Raw genomic sequence first — 19,182 nt, 5'->3', positions numbered from 1 at the left:
GCTTCCTGTAATTTGTTATTGATTTATCGAGGCTGCGCGTTCACTCATTAGTTTCCCTTTTGAGGGCGAAAATTGCATAAACATCTCGGCGCACGGCGTGCACACAAATCCCCGAACCGCCATTGATCCGGCCGCTGCAGCTTCTAACGGATCTGGGTCTGAAATTCACATCCTGTAAACCCGCAGGTGGCATGGCGACGCTCTCAGCCGGCCCCACGTCTGCACTGCAAAAACAAATCTAAAAATAAGTAAAATGTTCTTAAACATAGTGGTTTTGTCCTTTATCTGAGCAGGTAAATATGATCATTTGCCAATGGAATGAGTATTTTGACCCCTAAATTAAGATAATTAGACATCCTGCACTTGAAATAAGATGATGGAGATGAATTGTTCCTTTTTTAAGTGTACAAATCTTATTCTATTGGCAGATCATCTTATTTACCTGCTCAAATCAAGGACAGATACACTAATTTTAAGAAAATGTTGCTTATTTTTAGTTCCGTTTTTGCAGTGTGGCGCGCGTTGGCCATAAGAGCACACTGCAAAAATGGATCTAAAAATAAGTAAAATATTCTTAAAGTTAGTGTATTTGTCCTTGATTTGAGCAGGTAAATAAGATTATCTGCCAATGGAATGAGTATTTTGACCCCTAAAATAAGATAATTAGACATCCTGCACTTGAAATAAGATGATGGAGATGAGTTTTTCCTATTTTAAGTGCAAAATTCTTATTCCATTGGCAAATCATCTTATTTACCTGCTCAAATCAAGAACAAACACACAAATTTTAAGAACATTTTACTTACTTCTAGTTCCGTTTTTGCAGTGCACTAAAAAAGGGAACTAAAGGTAAGTAAAATATTCTTAATATGGGTATATTTTTCTTTGATTTAAGCAGCTACATAAGACTATTTGCCAATGGGATGAGTATTTTTACCCCTAAAATAAGATGGTTTTGATAAACTGCACTTGAAATAACATGATGGAGATGAATTGTTCTTATTTTAAGTGCAAAAATCTCATTCGATTGGCAAATAGTCTTATTTACCTGCTCAAATCAAGGACAAATACACAAATTTCAGGAAGATTTTACTTTGAGTTCCCTTTTTTTGCAGTGAGGATGACGCGGAGCTGACAGCCGCTCGAACGGGGGGACAAAAGGAGAAGCGCCCCCGCGGCGTGCACGGGATGATGGGAATCCACTAACTGTCCGGCCTGAATCAATCACAGACGTGAGGGAGGGAGGGATGGAGGGAAAGGAGGATGTGCCAAGGACGTGTGGTTATTCGGGGTTTGTGGGTTTGTTGTTGTTGTTGTTGCGGGAGGACCTGAGAGTGGCGTGTGCCAGAACGAGCGCCCGCCTCGGAGACGCGTTTCTGGTACGGCAGGCTTTCTGTTTTGCCCCGCAGGTGCTCTCAAAGCGAGGGCAACAGCTGCAGGAAGCAGCCGAACTGCTGCACCGACTGCCAGCAAAGTTTCCTGATGCAACGTTTCTGACAAAAAAAATAGGGCAACAACATTAGAAATATATCGGTTCCACTTTACAATAAGCGTCCCATCATCGCCGGCTAGTAAATAGTTTTATAGATGTTATCAATTAACCATTACACTGCAAAAAGGGAACTAAAAGTAAGTAAAATTTTCTTGAAATTGTGGTATTTTTCCTTGATTTGAGCAGGTAAATAAGACTATTCGCCAATGGGATGAGTATATTTACCCCTAAAATAAGATAATTAGATATCCTGCACTTGAAATAAGATGATGGAGATTATTTTTTCTTATTTTAAATGCAAAACTCTTATTCCATTGGCAAATAGTCTTATTTACCTGTTCAAATCAAGGAAAAATACCACAATTTCAAGAAAATTTTACTTACTTTTAGTTTCCTTTTTGCAGTGTAAACACTTCATACAGAATTGTTTATGCATTAAAGGCGAGAAAGGGACCAAACTGAATGTGTTTCTTGACAAATAGTCTAATATGTTCAAATATATATTTCACCTACAGTTGCTTCTGTTAAACATTTCAGACTAAGTTACTACCCTGTAAGCACAAGCTGCTCAGTTTTTGTCTCTTGCTCGTCCTTAATGCATAATAAACACTTGTGAACGAGTTATAAAGTGTTTACAGAGTAATTAAAACATATAAACTATTTATTAGCCGTCTATAAGAGGAGCCTTATTGTTAAGTGGTACCGAAAAATATCAACGTAAGAACGTGCAGCCAAACGGCCTCATAGGGCTGAAGTTTATTAAACATTTAATGGCCGTACAAAGAAGTGAAGTTGATGACTAAATTATATATAAACAATTACATATACATGCAACGAGGAGAAATTAACCCCTTATCTAACCTGCTTCCACTTAAATATATTAACAGTTTTATACAATTCCCATAAATGCATTTCCCCTCATGTTTTCAGATTTTTACCGATGAAATATATCCATGTGTTCATGCATACCTACTTAATTATATAGTAAGGCTCATATTTACTATATGTGATGCCCTAAATAGATCAGTTAAACTAAATACAAATTAACGGTTTATAATATTTGTCACCTTTATAAGACAACCAGGTCCAGCTCAGTCCAAATTTACCTACAGGATCATATTCTCCCGCAGATTATGGTTTGCCATACATCATCTAATCTACGGATCTTCAGATTACATCTCCGTTTTCTCCTGGTTCAGGATGAAGGGATGGAAACGAGTCTCCTTTAGACACTGCAGCACATTAAACAAAAGGTCATAAATATTCCTGATTATTTTTGGTCCATTTTAACACGAAAGCGTCACAATGTTGCCTCAGATTCAACAACGATGCAAACGTCTCGTCGTTGGGAATAATGCTCTGTCGTTCAAATGATGCTCGTTTCTTATTTAGGAGCTCAACGTGTACCAACAGAAGGTCTCCCACATCTTTACACTCCCACCAGCAGTCCGTCGACACAAGGCAGGCGTGATCCTCCGTGTTGTTTCCACCTAAATCAAACCCTGCCCTCTAAATGTTGCAGCTGAAACTGGGACCCGTCGGACCAGGCAACGATTCTCCAAACGTGTCTTAGTCACGTTTTTGGGGAACCTGTGTAAAGTTTAGCCATAGTTTCCTGTTCCTTAGTTGCAGGAGTAGCACCTGGTTTGGTCTGCTGCTGCTGCTGCAGCCCCTGCACTGCAAAAAGGGAACTTAAGATAAGTAACAGTTTCTTGAAAATAGTGTATTTGTCCTTGATTTGAGCAGGTAAATAAGATTATCTGCCAGTGGAATGACTATTTTGACCCCTAAAATAAGATAATTAGATATACTGCACTTGAAATAAGATGGTGGAGATAAGCTAATCCTATTTTAAGTGCAAAAATCTTATTCCATTGGCAGATAATCTTATTTATCTGCTCAAATCAAGGACAAATACGCTATTTTCAAGAAACTTTTACTTACTTTTAGCTTCCTTTTTGCTTCATGGTTCAATATGTTGCACGTTAATGGATGCCGGTTTAACATTTCCAAGCTCCTTAGACTTAATGATGGGCCAGACAGCAGTGAGACTGATGCTTCTGGTGTGCCATGTTTGCAGCAGCCGCTAAGTACCGCCTGATTGGGAAAGTTGCATCCTGAGACGCTTATCGCCGCAAGGTGCAGAATACATCATCCACTTAACGAAGCTTCATTGGCATGCCACTTTTAACTGTGTAACACCTGAGCCTCAACAGCTCCGCCTGGGTATTTTTAACTTATTTTAACTGTAGAAAGGCCATTAAATGTCCTATGAGTAAATATTTATGCCCATTTTTCTATAACAACTGGAACTTTCAAGATCTACCAGTTATTTTTTATTTTTTTATTTTTACAATTCAGTCTATTAAAGGCCATTCCACTGTCTGCTGCTCAGTTTGAACTTCAACAAGACATCTCTACCACCTCTAGATGCCCAAATGCGTTGAGCTGCTGCCGTGTGATTGGACGATTTGGCACATGGGTTAACAAGCAATTCAACAGCTACACCCGATAAAGTTGCTGCGACATTTAGTTAATAGCTTCGTCAGTGAGTCTGCAGGAAGGAGATGGATGCTCTGAGCCAGGAGTACTTTCTATGGAGAGAAAAACATAGTAAATGGCAGAAATCAGTGGCTTCAGCCAAAAAGGAGATGAAGCCAAGCACAGAAAAGCTGAGCCAGGAGAGCTTTATATAGAAATAAGAAAAAAACTCAAAATTAATGGCAGCAGTAATTGCATATAATGCATCACTGAAGAGTCGTTGGGGGGGAAAAAAAGTGAGTTACAGTGGCCAAAGGCTGTAGTAAGATGATTACAGATAGCAAAAGATAATTTGAGTTACTGTGTTTAGCTAAAAAAAATGAAAGTTTAAGGATGGGCTCAAATTTATTAAACTCAGACAACAAAGATAACATGCAACTTATATGCAACCGATTTTTTTAAATGACTGTAAAAGCCTTAGAATGACGCTTCTACAAATAAATTTCCCTGGTTACTGGTTCAGTCCCTCAGCGCTCGCCATAAATGACCTAATAATGAGATCCAACATGGTGAGCACGGCCAACCTGCTTCACATCTGCTCATGAGTGTTTTAGATAATGTGCCACCCTACCCACGTGCACGCCTCGTGTGCACGCCTCGGCGCCCTCTTTTTTAAGTGGGTGGACGTGCAGCCGGTCATCGCGCCCCCGTCACATCAGCAGGAGGCTGCGCTGAATTTGTCCAGATGCAGGGGAGACGAACGCAAAGCCTCGCTGTAATTCGTGGGCCCGCGTTTGTCGGCGAGGAGCCAATCTGCATCTCTCCAGCCTGTTTTCTGGGGGGGGGGTGCCATTTTCCATGCGAAATGCTGCAGCGACTCGCTCGGCATGAGGCATAATGCCGTGGCTGTTTTCACATGCAGAGTGGTTTTGGATTTCCTGTCCTCAAAAGCATGCGAGGGTGCCGTTAGTTATGGTTTATCTGTATGCAAGCATTCCCAGTGTGTGGCTGTTGGTTTGCCTATTATTTCTGTGCGTGGGCTGTTGCGCGTCTGCTGAGCCGCGACTATGAGAAAGAAGCCATTGTAGCTTTGAAATTCCAATGTCTAGTGTTGTCTGCTGCTTATATTTGTTTTCCTCTTTTGTTCCTGTCTCCTCCTGTAAAGCTTATTTCAATGCTTTCTCAGCCCTTGGTTTGTAATCTTTGCATCGTCATGAATATCATCGCTGCATCTTTTTCTTCCTCCTTAGCAGAGCTAAGGGCTCTGCTGGTACTGTTGCCTTCAGAGTTGGCTTGAGCACAGAACGGGAAGCTGGAAGAAGCCATAATGGAAATCAAACAAGCGACAGAGCATGAAATATTGAGAAAGCAAATATGTAATTAAGTCTGTCGCTGATTGTGTTTGGAGAATGAAACTGTCGTAAATAGCTGAAGGTGCAGTGCAGTCGTATTCTGAGCTCGCTTGAGGGAAAGGGAAGTCGACTCAAATGGTTGCACAAGACTATTTTGAGTTAGATGCAGATGTATTCATACCTCTTTATTGTTTACAGTACACAAATGTAAAAGTTGTGGCGTGCACAAGCGTTCAATCCCGTTTATTCTTTTGCCTTATAGGAAGACGCTTAATGAGTAAAGAGGTACCTTCTGTGTGTGTGTATAGAACATTAGTGACCAGATGAAGGCAGCATATGTTCAAACTTACAGGGGTTGGACAATGAAACTGAAACACCTGGTTTTAGACCACAATAATTTATTAGTATGGTGTAGGGCCTCCTTTTGCGGCCAATACAGCGTCAATTCGTCTTGAAAATTACATAAACAAGTCCTGCACAGTGGTCAGAGGGATTTTAAGCCATTCTTCTTGCAGGATAGTGGCCAGGTCACGACGTGATGCTGGTGGAGGAAAATGTTTCCTGACTCGCTCCTCCAAAACACCCCAAAGTGGCTCAATAATATTTAGATCTGATGACTGTGCAGGCCATGGGAGATGTTCAACTTCACTTTCATGTTCATCAAACCAATCTTTCACCAGTCTTGCTGTGTGTATATTGGTGCATTGTCATCCTGATATACGGCACCTCCTTCAGGATACAATGTTTGAACCATTGGATGCACATGGTCCTCCAGAATGGTTCGGTAGTCCTTGGCAGTGACGCGCCCATCTAACACAAGTATGGGGCCAAGGGAATGCCACGATATGGCAGCCAACACCATCACTGACCCACCCCCATGCTTCACTCTGGGCATGCAACAGTCTGGGTGGTACGCTTCTTTGGGTCTTCTCCACACCGTAACTCTCCCAGATGTGGGGAAAACAGTAAAGGTGGACTCATCAGAGAACAATACATGTTTCAAATTGTCCACAGCCCAAGATTTGCGCTCCTTGCACCATTGAAACCGACGTTTGGCATTGGCACGAGTGACCAAAGGTTTGGCTATAGCAGCCTGGCCGTGTATATTGACCCTGTGGAGCTCCCGACGGACAGTTCTGGTGGAAACAGGAAAGTTGAGGTGCACATTTAATTCTGCCGTGATTTGGGGAGCTGTGGTTTTATGTTTTTTGGATACAATCCGGGTTAGCACCCCAACATCCCTTTCAGAAAGGTTCCTCTTTTAGCCCTGAAACACATTTTGTTGAGTACTTTGAGTCTCTAGGAGAGCAGAAAAGTGAAATAGTCTCTCCAGGAGCTGCGTAAGTATCTTTATATCCTGTTTGGGTCTTATTTTTCAAGCTGTTCAGATTTCTCTATTCCCTAATAAGTTGTTTAAACAATTACATCACAGTATTTCCTGCAGAGCTGCAACACAAGGTCCTGGACTTCAGGCTTACCAATTTCGCAAATCACCCATTTTTATTTCTCACAGCAATTTTTGTATTCCAAGCTGAAGGATGCCGAATCTACAATTGGATAAGTGGAAATGTTTCTGTGTTAGGTGTGTTCACTACACCGTCCACCAGCAGACTCTAAAAATGACCGAATGAGGTGGAGTGGAACGCTCTGTGACCTGGAGGGTGGTGGGGTGTGAAAGTGTCTCCTTTGGATTTAAAGAGACAACACCAAAACTAGTTGCTCGCAGACAAACCTCAGAGCAGGGGCAAAAGAGGGGCTGTGGGGCAACAATAAGGAGTGTTGCAGTTCCACTTTATATAGACCACAACTAAATGATTATTAGGGCTTTGCATAAAAATCGATACAAAGATTAATATCGATATTTTTGAAAACGATTTAATATCGATATTCTGGCTTTCGATATCGATATACCTCCCAATCCCTAGGGGGCGTTATTACAGAGCGCCATTACTGTTCACAGCGAGGAAGAGCAAGTGAGATGAATTTGCGGCATGGCAGACAGGATCTTAGAAACTCCTTCGTTCCTAAAATCAGACGTTTGGGCACATTTTTGGTTTCTGTGATACGTTAAATGTGTTGAACCAAATTAACTTTGTTTTCCTGTTTAATATATCAGTGTTCAATAAATTTTACATAGATATTTGGCTTGTTTTGTTGATTGAATGACTTTGAGCATTAATTTGAAAGTAATAAATACCGATATTTGAGTCAAAGTAAATCAAACTGACTGTATCGAGAATCGTATTGTATCGTGAGCTATGTATCAACAATCGTATCGAATCGGCTCATCCTACATGATACCCAGCACTAATGATTATAATGTGCCAGGGAAGGATTAAAAAGCATGATATGTCTACTTTAATTTGACAGGGTCGACACAGAAAGACCCTGGAGGAACTGCAAAGAGCCACAGCTCAGGTGGGGGTGTCTTTTGACTGGACTGCGGTTATAGTCACACATTTAATTGGTTTGCCCTTTATGGATGACTGCCAAGTAAAAAGCTATTGCTGAACAAAAAGCAGGATAAGCAGGTTCATACAAGCCACTCAAGCACACACTTTCCAATGGTAACAAAGCTGAATGTTTTGGCTGACTTGCTATAGCAGAAAACAGCAGATCATCCCCAAGGTGCGGCATGGTGGTGGGGATGCTTTTCTTCAGTGGGGACGGGTCTGGATGGATGGGACTAAATACAAGACAATTAAGCAGGAAACCCTGTTGGAGGTGTTTGTTCACCTTTTAAGGAGGACCTTAAAAGTCAATGCTGCTGTTGGAGCTGTTTGGATGCTATATCTCACTGTGTGAAAACGGCCTAATCAAAGTCGAGACCTGAATCCGGCTGAGACTCTGTAGCCAGGCGTGATGTTCACTGACGCTCTCTATCCAGTCCAACTGAGCTTGGTGTGTCTTGTAAACAGGAGTGAGCTAATATTTCACTCTTTGGACGGGACAAGCTAGTAGAACCCACCTCGTCAGATTTGTATTCATGGAGAATTTTCCATCCGCTTCACACCAACCCTCAGCTTTGTGTTTAAATACCTCGACGTTTGCGGCTATAATGGGGCAAAATGTAAAATAAACATTGGAGTGTGGATGTCGGTTTCACTGATGTTTACAGAGAGGAGGCGGGGGGGCAGCTGGTGCACATGGCTCGCCTGCGGGACGTTGCGGCGCAGCAGCCTCCTTTCCCACAGAGCTCTCTGGCTGTGTTCAAACAGCTGTGCTGTTAGTTCACATCAAGTCACCCGTCCAGGCCTGCACCTGCAAGGGGAGGCTGCTTCAAACCTGCCTGCTCAGCGCCTGTGGGTTGTTGTTTTTTTCTCCCCCCACTTGTTAAGCGTTCACTGGCGGCTCTGTGGCGTTGTGAGCCCCTGAATTGATCTTTGATCCGCTGCCGAAAAAAGATAAAAAGCAAAGTTGTGCTGAAAGCGCCTCTGTTTTAGGATGTGTCCCCTTTAAAGCAGCATTATGGATTATCTCCGTCTGCAAAAGGAAGAAAAGAGGGCAGCTATTAATAAATACAAGAAGCAAGGTTTCACCTTTCTGTCCTTTATGCCGCCCCTCCCTCCCTCCCTTGCGCCATTCTCCCACATAAGCTATCTGTCTTCCTCACAATACCGCTTTCTCCACCCCGAGAACAATGCGTTTGTTCTCCTCCACCGCCTCCCCGTCCTTTTCTTTCCCTTCCTATCCCTCCATCCATTTGTTTGGTGCTCTCTGTGACATCTCTGCCATGCCAGGCCATGAGGGAGAGAAGGTGGGACAGGCCCTGCCATTGTGCGCCGCCGAGCCCACGGCATATCAATAGTGTTGTTTCATGGGCAGGAGCGCGGCCCGTAACCTTTTGGATTTGATGATGTCAGACCTCCTCCTTTTTCCTGCATCCCCTGTTTGAGATCCCTCAGCCCGGCTCGTAGGTCGTGAACATAAAAGAAGAAGCTGGATTGCGTATAATGCGGGATTTATCAGGATATTTCAGCTTGGTTTGACCCCCCCTAAAAATTCAAATCTCTGCTAATAATTTGGCCTTTCATCACATGATAAGGGAAGCCGTAAAATTCTCAAATTTTTGTTTAGCTGAACTACAACTGATGCGTTTATTTTTGTGACCCGTGAACATTTCTGCTGTGGGGTGCAAATATTACCCGCTTCTGTGCAGCCGACGCCGCCGCAACAGTCAGCTCAGTGGCGACAAACGACACAAAAAATATTTGTTTGGAGAATGAAACTGTCGTAAATAGATGAAGGTGCAGTGCAGTTGTATTCTGAGCTCGACTCAAATGGTTGCACAAGACTATTTTGAGTTAGATGCAGATGTATTCGTACCCCTTTATTGTTTACAGTACACAAATGTAAAAGTTGTGGCGTGCACAAGCGTTCAATCCCGTTTATCCTTTCCCAAGTCGCTCCTCCCCGTGTTCCTAAACAACAGCAAGCAAGCGACGCGCTGCTAAATGTCATGCAGCTTATGCAGATGACTATCATGTTCTCATCGGTTTCCCGGCTAATTCGCCCCCGCAGTCCTGACATCAGTCAACATGTTGAGCGTATTTTTTTTTACTGTTTAGCCATTGACTTAAGCTGCTGGAGTGTTCAGTTAGTCCTAACAGGTCTATGTTACCATTTTCTTTCTCTATACTTTTTTTTTTTTACATCCCCCGCTAACTGCTTTTAATAGCTGATTCAATTTCTTTTTCATCAGAGCTTTGAGACACTGTTCCTCCAGTCATTAATCATTTCCTCCCTAGGAACCAAACCCCCCACCACCACCAACGCCGCTGCCGCCGCCAACATTTACAAACACTATATGCTATTTTCTGTTAGGTGTCGTCAACTTCAAAGGTTTTAAAAGTCGACAGATACGCAGCCGATGGGTCTATATGCTGAAGCCGCCGTGTGCGTCTCAGGTTGGGAAGCCGCTGCACTTTTCAGTCATATTTCTGTCAGCTAAGCCTTTCTTTCTTTCTTTTTTTCTTTCTTCACTCGCTGGGCTGTCAACCTGTGTCCAATTAGGAGACCTAGATGGCACTTCTTTATTTATGTTTAATCCTGGCTCCCAGCCTTGACTTTTTAACAGGTTTCTGGCCAATTGCTCTCCATGGCTCATTTGCCTTGTTTGCGTACGGAAACGTCTCACTTGATTATTCGGGCCCCGCAGCATAACTGTTGATTTAGTCATAACCGCTTTATTATGGGTTTATGATGATGGCAGTGCTTGTTGTTCCTCACTTCTCAGGCCCACGCTGAGAGGCTCGTGTGTGTGTGTGGAGGAGGGGCAAATTGCACAGTGCACTTCATTGGATCATTGTTAGCCTCTCGTTGGTCTTGTGACCTTTGTCTGAGCTGGCCTCTGTGGCGAGCGCCTCCTCCGTCGCGCTTTTGTCTGTTTCCCTCCGTCTTGACTCCCGGCCAAGCCTTTAGCCAGGGCTCTGTTCACAAAGTGGGCTCCCTGGCCCTTCTGCACACGTCGGCTCTGACCTGCGTGCTCAACATCACGCCGCATCGCGGTCCGGCTACATCGAACTACGTCTGGAGGTCTAAACGCGTTCAGACCTCCAGACGTGCTGGAGTTTGACCCAACAAGACATTTTCACACAAAAATACCACAGGCCTCTCCTGTCGGCTAAGAGCAGAAAAATTAGGCTGCAATTCACAAAGGATCACTGTGATGGCCAAACCCATGGCCACACCTTAAAAGTCTGTACCACACATGCACTTTTCATTTACCAATCAGTATATGCACACTTTTGTGTTCTATTTGTAAGCGCGCACATTTTGTTCACTTTTGTACTTAGTCAATTATCCATACCTTTTTTGTGTTTTGTTACTAATCTTTATTTCTTACCTTCCATGGTGCCTGGGAGTTTTGCCAGACAAAAGATGGCTGCCAGGGCTGAGATCAACTAAATACCGTGGAGGGGAAATTGGACTGTTCCACATCCTTTTGTTGGAAGGGGGAATTTGTATTTTTCTTTCTTTGTTATGTATTTCACTTAGGGTTTGTATTTAGAGGTTGTGTGTTTTTCATTGTTCTTAGATTAGTTTATTCCCAAACTCAACTGTACTGCTTTGTTTTGTCATTTGTGAGTGTTTGTTTGGTTTTAATTACCCCTATTGTGTTATTGGTCTGATCAGCCAGTGTATATATACCCTTGTGTGTCATTTGTTTGGAGGTCAGTTATGTTTGGTTGTGCAGTCAGTTAGTTTGGGCACAGTTTGCTTCAGTTAAAGCTTTTTTTTTTTTTTTTTGACCTCTTTATGACTCTGGAACCCACCATTTTTGTACTTTTGGCTTTTGGGTTAAAATAAAAAACCCAACTTTTGAATAATTTCCTGTGACTCCTCATGCATTTTTACCTCGGTCCATCACAATCACCAGAATTGGACAATGACAGGTTTAGAAAAAAGGCCATCCGCTACATAATTAGGCGCTAACGACGAAGCACACGGGTCCATCCTGCCTGGTGTCAGCGGTTCAGGTTCTTGGTGGAGATGTAATGGGATGTACGATGGCACCCTTTAGGCACTTATTACCAGCCGGACATTGTTTATGGGTCGCAGCTTATCTGGGACCATTTCCATCCCCTTTATGGCCACGCTGTGCTCATCTTCTGATGGCTGCGTTCAGCGGGATAATGCACCGTGTCATAGAGCTTAAGCTCCTTTCAAATTGGTTTCTTGAACATGAGTTCAGTGTATTCCAGCGGTCTCCGCCGTCATTAGACTTCCATATCAATGGTTCCTTGACCCTGGTCCTCAGGTAGCCCTGTCCTGCATGTTTTAGACGTGCCTCTGTTCACCTGATTCAAATGATTGCGTGACCTTCCCTGTATGCCATCAGCTGCTCCCGAGGCCTCTCAACCATCCACTTATTTAAGTCAGGGGTGTGGCAGCAAGAAGACACCTAAAACATGCAGGGCAGGGGATGGGAACATCTGCGATAGAGCAGCCTTTGAGAACCTTTTTTTTCACCACAGGAATATCGGCAAGATTAGAAACATTCTGTCCAGGAGTGATGCTGAAAAGCTGGTCCATGCATTTGTTACTTCAAGGCTGGACTATTGTAATTCTTTACTATCAGGAAGTCCACAAAATGCAGTTCAAAGTCTTCAGCTGAGTCAAAATGCTGCAGCAAGAGTTCTGATGAAAATCAACAAGAGGGATCATATTTCTCCAATTTTAGCTTCCCTTCATTGGCTTCCTGTTAAATCTAGAATAGAATTTAAAATTCTCCTTCTAACATATAAAGCCCTTAATAATCAAGCTCCATCATATATCAGAGCTCTGATTACCCCGTATGTTCCTAACAGAGTACTTCACCATCAGACTGCAGGTCTGCTGGTGGTTCCTAGAGTCTCTAAAAGTAGAATGGGAGGCAGATCCTTTAGCTATCAGGCTCCTCTCCTGTGGAACCAACTCCCAGTTTTGGTCCGTGAGGCAGACACCCTGTCTACTTTTAAGACTAGGCTTAAAACTTTCCTTTTTGACAAAGCTTATAGTTAGAGTGGCTCATGTTATCCTGAGCTATCTCTATAGTTATACTGCTATAGGCTTAGGCTACTGGAGGACATCAGGGCCTATTTCATTGACTCTACTGAGTTCTACTGTTCTCCAGTTTTGCATTGCTTGTCGTCATTTCAGCTTTTAACTTTTTGTTCTCTCTCTTTTTTATTCATAGTAGGTACACCTGGTCTGGCGTTCTGTTAGCTGTGACATCATCCAGAGAAGACAGATCACCCGCTACTACCATCTAATGTAGAACAGATTACTAGATCAATGTGTGCTTCTGTGCTTTTTTGTCTCTCTTGTTGTGTCTCTGCTCTGTCTTCTGTAACCCCAGTCGATCGAGGCAGTTGAGCGTTCATACTGAGCCCAGTTCTGCTGGAGGTTTTCCTTCCCGTTAATGGGGAGTTTTTCTTCCCACTGTCGCTTCATGCTTGTTCAGTATGAGGGATTGCAGCAAAGCCATGTACAATGCAGACGACTCTCCCTTTAGCTCTATGCTCTTTCAGGAGGAGTAAATGCTGCTTGTCAAGACTTGATGCAATCTGCTGGGTTTCCTTATATAGGACATTTTTTGACCAATCTGTATAATCTGATTGAATTTGACTTTGGAAAGTGCCTTGAGATGACATGTATCATGAATTGGTGCTATATAAATAAAATTTTATTGAATTGAAAAATGTAGCAGGAGAACAGATAATATCTGTTTTACACGTTTCCGACTCTTTTTTCAATCTGTGCCTCCAAGAAAGGTAAGAAAGGTTGTGCCATCTGACAACTGCAAGGTGTGCCTAATAAAGTGGCCAGTAATTGTTTTCTCGCATGCATTTGGAGAAAGCTAAAAATCATATTTTTATATTTTACAGATCTCTGAACACCATCTGTGTGGAATGAGAGTTCTTTTTTGACAAGACCTTCAGTCCAGCTATAGAGAGCGGGGACATAAAGAAAAGCAGTTTTTATTGGTAAAAGGTAAAATCACAGTTTTTTTTTTGCGTACACTACATGAGGAAAAACCTTGACATGGATGGACTTGACATCCTCTGGAGAGGGTGTCCAGATTCTGTCTATCCCTGTGCTCCTCAAAGCATGAAACACACATTTTAATTAAAAAAAAACAAATCTGCTCTGCAGATTTACGCAGATGTCTAACAACAAGCCCCCCCCAGAATACAACGGGGGCCGAAAGACGAGGTGGTTTCGCTCACGCAGCGGCTAAAGCAAGAGGTACTTCTAGCTTCTTCAGTCTTATCAAATACTGACAGCTGATCTGAAGTCTTGTCTGTAAAAAAAAAAAAAAAAAAACTTCAGGGGACTAATTTTTAATTTTGCAAAGCACAAAAAAAGTTAAAGGGCTCCACATTTTGAGTTGCCTGCCTTCTGGTTCCCCTCCCCCTCTCCGCAGCAGATTAGCTCCCGCTCTCTTACATCAGTGTGCTAGATCACTGCCAGCCAGAGGAAATCGGCGTGAATCCTCCTATACGTGATACAGTTCCTCCCTGCCAAGCTCAGCCACCGCCACCATCATTCGGCTGCTGACGAGTTTGGGTCGCGGCCACTTTCCGCACCTGCCAGACTCATAAAGAATCCCCCTGTTCCTGCGGGGGGGGCCCCAAGGCAGGATCTGCCACAACTGTTAAGGACGACGCGATTTAGACGTTCAAGCCAAAACCTTCGACTGTCGGCGGCGGCAACAAGTTGGCAGATGGTCCGTTTTGTCGGGCTGCTCCCATCAGCAGGCGGTTTGGGGGTCTTAAGATGAAATGAGCGGGTAGGATTTGTCACCAGCGACAGAAATAAAGACGTTAAAGTATGCCTTGGTTCTCCGTGGATGGGGTTGGGTTTGCCTCCGTCTTGGCTGAGGGCTTCTTCTCTAAGGGATCCACGAGTGTTGGCTCAAAAAAACTTGAACTTCAATGAAATTAGGTGAAGAGGGTGGAGTGGACACCCTTGTTTAAACCGCCTCCTCTTACTCTGATTGTACATAGACTCTTCAGAGGGGGAGAAATGAGTCAGTTTCTCCATTTAAAGGATCCCGTGGGATGGGGGCAGTTTTTTTTTTTTTTTTTTTTTTGTCATGCCAGCAGCTGAATGAAAGCATATCAGTGATGTATGACATGATCCAATGAGCCATACATAAACGTGAGATCTTCAGTGATAATCTGCATTGTTGTTGCTTGATTTTTACACACCAGGAACATATTGAAAAATTAACTCTTAAGCCCGAGGGTCTATTTTACAAGAAAAAAAAATGCATACTCATACTTTTATAAGGCATTTCTCAACTTGTACAACGCCTAAACTGCTAATCTTGTTATCGACTAACATAAAGGTGCTGGAGGATGGTGTGGATGGGAGGATTTGAGAGTAAATTATTCTGGGCCTGAGTAAATGAGATTAAGATGGCCATAAATTGAATTCAGCCTAAAACAATAACAGATGTTTACATACAAAACTTCTTACTTTTGCTGTAAAGAAGGAAATAAGCACAATAAATTGTAACTACAACATCTTGGTTACATCTCTAGCAACTTTGGTGTCCAAACAACAAGCAATTGAGAAGTTATACATGTTTAAATAAATCCAGACGGGCCCCTACTGTCATTTTGGCACAATTTGGCCCAGTTTTTGAAATTTGGAATTTATTCTTGAAATTGAAAATATGGGACACGATTATTCATTTGTATATAACACTCTTTATTTACACACTCTCATTACAAACTATATATACAAACAAATGGGGGAAAAATGAAAAACAGAGTTGTGCTAATGAGTTGGACTTAGCGAAGCATCGCTCGGCGCTGCTATATTTGTTGAAACCAGGCCCACCAAAACACAAACTTGGTCATAAATAGCATTTTGGCTTCTTTTTGTATTCTAGAGTTTACAAAAACCTATAACTTTATTACACATAGATGTAACAAAAGTGAAGAAAATGAAATATGGTTTCTCATCTGAATACCCTGCTGCTCAGAGGAGTTTTGTCCTTGTAATGCAAGCCCACGTCATCACGCCTCCACCGCTGTGCTTTACACTAGGTGAGTAGTTGGTTATCACCAAGCATCTGCAAAAAAGGAAATTTTATCAGTTCACCATTCATATGCACATCTGCAAGTAGTGCTGCCTTATTTGTTATTATAGGTTTTGTCCTTTAACTCTTTTTCTTATCCTCCCATCATAAACCGTTACATTTAATAGGTCAACTGATGCATGTGGAGCGTGAAATAGAAGTCTTGTTGTTGTTTTTGTAACTTCTCTGAGCATTGCTTGGTATGATTTTTTTTCATTGCCGTTTGGTATTTCCTGGTTGGGTAAGAAAGTGCATTTGAATACCTGTCTATGTGTGACTTAAGGCCTTAGAAGTAAACTGTTTTATTTATTTATTTATTTATTGGATATCGTGAACTGCAGGCATTGTAAATTAGTGGCACCATAAATTCCAATTAAAGGAGTAATTACTCAAAAAAGGTACTAAAATTATATAAAAAAACAACATGCAACAGATTCCCCACTGTCATTATTATACAAAAATCACGGCAAAATGGAAAATCTGTGTTAGAAAAACTAAATGCAGGCACCTCTTTGTAAATTAGAGCACGCAACAAATGATGAGGCCTGTCGTCAGAATAAAAGTATTAGGCAAAGGCAAATTTATTTGTATAGCACATTTCAGTACAAAGACAATGCAAAGTGCTAAATGGCTTAGCACCTAAATACATCACAGACTTGTTATCAGGGCATCAACCCTCCAGACCACTCAGATCTTCTGGCTCCAGCCTGCTCTGCAGAACCAGAACCAGAGAAGCAGCATTTAGTTCCTATGCTCCACTGATCTGGAACAAACAAAGTGCAGAAAGCCTGAGTTCCTTTAAATCAAGATTAAAAACACATTTGTTTAGGATTGCCTGTGACTGTTCTAGTTAAACTGTTTTACTGAAACATCACTAGTTCAACTTTGTAGTCCAACTGTTTTTAATATTTGCTTTTAGTTTCTATTTTTCCATGTTTGATTTTGTTTCTACATTTTATTCCAACTTTCTTTTATTCTGTCTTATTTTCCTATATTTTAATTATGTAAAGCACTTTGCATTGTCTTTGTACTGAAATGGGCTACACAAATAAATTTTCCTTGCCTTTGGTGAGCGTGTCACTTCAAGACGGACAACCTCACATTTTTTCTCTAACACGCTTTAGAAAGCAGAGGAGTTTAAGGCTGAGTCGACAGCTGCAAGGTGCCCAGGTCCTGAAACCCGCGTCATCACCCCTCTACCACTGTGTCAGACGCCTGGTCTGTGCTGATGTGCAGCGTCTGTTTCCCCCTAAACAAACGTCTCTGCTTTGCTCTCACCTGTCCGGTGGTTTTTGTTTTTCAGATCCAACTTTACAAACCTACATCACGTCATGAAAGAGGAAGCTTTTTTTTCCCCCCGCTCCCTTCATCACCCTACAATGCTTTTTTTTTTTATGACTGTTCTTATTATCTTGAGACACGTTTTGAACATTTAACATGCTGACTGAGTGCAGGAGAGTCTAAGGTGGAACTCTTGGGCTCTTTTCAATTTCTCCCAACATTCGTGTTCTGACCTTGAGGCAAATTTGCTGCATTGTCAACTCATAAGAAGATTGGCAGCTGGCTTAAATGTTTCCCGCCCGTGAATGTTTTTTTTTTTTTTCTCCTTTCTGTTGAATAATGGACTTCTGGCTGTTTGGAAATGGCCCTAAATAAAAAACCAACCCGGGCTGACAGGCGTCACCTCCTGAGCATGAACGGTCATTTTGCCGCAGTCCTTCCACCTTGACGCCGTTTAAAAAATGCGCCTGTGCGCTTCAGAGCGGCGTGAAGAATTATCATATTTCCATTTAGATGTTTGCTCAAAGCGAAGAGCCGTGCAAAAGGCTCCAGAGATTAATTTGAAAACATCTTAAAGCATAAGAATCGAGTGGCTAAAATTATGTCGAGGCTTTAGGTGTTGCAGAATGTGAAACTGGACAAAAAGAAAAAAAGGGAGGGGATGTAAGAAAAGAGCAAAAGGCCAGGAACAGAGCTGGTTCTTGGAAAACGTGAGGTTCCCATTATAGAAAAAGGTTTTGTTGACAGTAAACGACGGCCGAGAAGGAAAAAAAAAAAAAGATTCATCTGCTGGAGCAAGTGATCAAGGTCCACGAATTATCACACGTTTGGTACTAATCAACTCTTTTCAATACAATTGGGTTGAAACTTATCCCTCGACTCTGGGTTTATTAATGTGAATTTGTCTCCTTAATTCCCAGACGGGTGGAAATTTCCCCCTAACAGCAGCAAGCATCCACACACTGCAAAAAGGGAACTAAAAGTAAGTAAAATCTTCTTAAAATGTGTATATTTTTTCCTTGATTTGAGCAGCTAAATTAGATTATTTGCCAATGGAATGAGAATTTCTAACCCTAAAATAAGATAATTAGCTTAGCTGCACTTGAAACAAGATGATCGAGATGAATTGTTTTTATTTTAAGTACAAAAATCTTATTCCATTGGCAAATAGTCTGATTTACCAGCTCAAATCAAAGGAAAATACACTTATTTCAAGAGGATTTTACCTACTTTTAGTTCCCTTTTTGCAATGCAAAAGCAAAAAAATGCTCTCGCATGTACACCTAGCCGGTGCGTTCTGCTGCATCGCTCTCCCGTCTTGGCCTAATGTCCTCATATCAACCCGTCTATATATAGCAGGGCTGTCCCCGCTCGCTTTTCTGTCTGCGTTTTTACTGGAAAAAAGCGAGGAGTGGGCGCCGCAAGTCTGTGAATGGGCATCTTTGTCCGAGCCCTAGGAGGAGGCTAAAGAGGACGAGGGAACCGGGGATGAAGAAAGGACCATTGACAAGACGGGCAAAGACGAGTCAGCCCCTGTCCCCCTCATGCCCCATTGTCTCCCGAGTGCTGGACGCCAGGGAAGGACAGGAATCTGAAGAGAGGGAGGACAGTGAGCTAAGAGTCGCCGCTTTGTTTGGACGGCCGGCCTCAGAAAAGCCGGTGAGGGGGGGAAAGAGGGGCGAGCCGCGGCGATGGAGGAGAGAGCGCAGCGCTGACCTTGCTGCGGGGATCTCCTCCATCCTCCCAGTAAACACAAACCAAGCATCCCTTCATTTCCCCCCCCCCTGATTCGTGATATTTACACACAAGCAACCCTCACATCCACTGTAGACTTTCACCCGCACTCCGAGCGTTAATCAGGGGGCCCCCAATCACCGGATGACTGGGGTTTAATTTAACATGTTGCATCCATCATGCTGAAACGCTGCTCAGAGTTTGCAAATTCGCCCCAAGTCGCTCATTGTTCACGCAATTAATTCAGCTCCTGTACGGCGCAGGTGCCT

The sequence above is a fragment of the Fundulus heteroclitus genome, chromosome 6, assembly GCF_011125445.2.
Source record: "Fundulus heteroclitus isolate FHET01 chromosome 6, MU-UCD_Fhet_4.1, whole genome shotgun sequence".
Taxonomy (NCBI): Eukaryota; Metazoa; Chordata; class Actinopteri; order Cyprinodontiformes; family Fundulidae; genus Fundulus; species Fundulus heteroclitus.
This window is presented reverse-complemented; position numbering follows the sequence as displayed.